At 30.3% G+C, this 2,220-nt stretch overlaps 1 long non-coding RNA gene across 1 annotated transcript; it reads left to right on the forward strand.

Moving 5' to 3' along the window:
• The first annotated feature begins 751 nt into the window (after positions 1–751).
• Positions 752–1,890, forward strand: LOC113378281. Its single transcript, XR_003367165.1, has 3 exons — positions 752–1,051; positions 1,525–1,607; positions 1,703–1,890. It is a non-coding gene; the product is annotated as an uncharacterized LOC113378281 (long non-coding RNA).
• The last annotated feature ends 330 nt before the right edge of the window (positions 1,891–2,220 follow it).

The following is a 2,220-nucleotide window of genomic DNA, read 5'->3' on the forward strand; positions in this document are numbered from 1 at the left end:
AAATGTTAATCTTTTTAAAAAAAAATCTTTTTAAAAAGTTAATGCTTATTTATCTATGGTTTATATCGTTATAGTTTCTAGCTAGGTGGTTACTCCCATAGATACATAAGGTTCACTGTCAAGTATACTCGTCTTAAAAACGAGACATATGCTGCCACACACGTTCAAAAAATGAACTTTGCGCATGCATTAGTATCCATTAGTAACTATCATTAGTATTAGTATCCATATCATTAGTATTCATAGTAACTATCATTAGTATGTGTGTGTATGGTTTATGGTTACTTATCTATGTGGTGTGTGGTGTGTGGTGTGTGACAGAAGTTCTGTCACAGAACCGACATGTGACCCGTAGATAAACAAGTATATGATACCGTCATAAAAATAATGTGCGAGTATTCTAGTTCGTTGTATTCAGTTGTGTTTCGAGTGATTAGTCGACGTCTGTTTAAATTCAATCAATGCTCAAAAATATCATGTCAATGCATGTATGTGAGAAATAAAAAAGTTCGTAAAAAAATAACCAAACATTGGCGACAAATAAGTATGGTTTTAAATTTTATAGATGATTGTTATTGGGATGAAAAGAACTCAAAATCTTTATCTAAAAGTTAACTCCTTTTCATTGCAATACATGCCGCTATTTGTGCACAACAGACACAACTCTCAAAACAAATGCATTGCCTTACATCGTTAAACATCTAGATAATATTAGAATATAATATATTCATATATGGTTGAACATGCCAGGTTTGCACTTCAATATAATGATATAATCTGTAAAAAACATTCTTTCTTCATGATTTCATAATTTAGATTTCAGTGGAGATCCATACTTAGAAAAGATCTTAAAGAAGTCTTCTGGATGAAACCACATTTTGTTACATATATTACATATAAACTTGAAATGAATTATGAGTTTACTTAAAAGTATCCTAGGTGAACTAGGTGTTGCACTTCGAAAATAGCAAAGATATTGTAAAAGCTTTCAATTATTTTGAGCCTTCAACTTCAATTAAAACATCATGTATCAATGAAATGGATGGCCTAAGTAATTCACTTTTATCAATACAGTAAAACCACAGTAGTATACTCTTCTTTTATCTATGAGTAGAACCTCTTTTATCCTGACCTCAGCTATACGGTTTCGTGATTATCCGGACTACCAACTGCAACTAATTTATATGTATGTACATACCTAGAATTCGAATTTTTGCATGATTAATGCTGCAGTTTAGTATGTATATATGTAAATAATGAAATCTAAGAAAATATATATATACATGAATGAGAAAGTTTCAAACTCTTAATAAATATTATTTTTGTTGATATATTTGTATGTATTTGTTATTTTTAATTAATACACAACATTATACTTCATACATTCTATTATCCGGATTTTCGATTATCCGAATGCCTATCGAAAACAATTAGTCGGGTTAACCGAGGTTCTACTGTATGTAACATAATGTAATGTAAAATATTTATCTATTAGTACTCTTTTGATTTAAAGTTTTATTGTAGCTTACTTTGATTCTATACTAGTAGAGATGCAAGAGATATCTGAGTCGGCCAGAAAGACAACAAATGTATTAATGCTTTGTAGGGTAAGGATATAAATAATGCTAGACAAAGTAAAAAACCTTCTGCAATAATAATTTATGTTTATAGCAAATAATTTCATATTGATTTTTTTCAGCAGATATTCTTACCTCGAGATGCAACCATTGCACTGATCGAACATGCTAAAAACTAAATTTATTCCACATACCTAGTGTATTGAGAAATAAGGTGAGAAGAATAAATACACAGAAAACAAAACATTGAGGGAGAAGTTGCAAGTCTGAAGTGTGCTTAAAACTTTACTTATCATCCAGCAACATTGAATACGAGGGCTAATAATTTTATATTAAATCAATTAAGAGAACATACAAAAAAGCTAAAAGGAAGATAGTTTATACTTAATGATAAGATTCTTGCTTTAACTCTGCATACAATTTCTTCTCCTCATTTGCCCGCTCCTCAAACATTGTGAAAGTTACTTCAGCAATCCTATTCTATAGTGATATTAATGAGATTCTTTTCCAAGCCTTGGGTTTGGCTATGGCACAAAAAAATGTGAATAGCAAAAGTTGCATTCTGATGTTTGATGAAGTTTCATCATCATCTGCATTATTTTATGACTGAAAAAGGATCTTATTGTAGGCTTTCAGGAACTGG

This window comes from Ctenocephalides felis, unplaced genomic scaffold, assembly GCF_003426905.1.
Source record: "Ctenocephalides felis isolate EL2017-DRISC unplaced genomic scaffold, ASM342690v1 CF-g0.4_SCAFFOLD_01886, whole genome shotgun sequence".
In the NCBI taxonomy this organism is placed as follows: domain Eukaryota; kingdom Metazoa; phylum Arthropoda; class Insecta; order Siphonaptera; family Pulicidae; genus Ctenocephalides; species Ctenocephalides felis.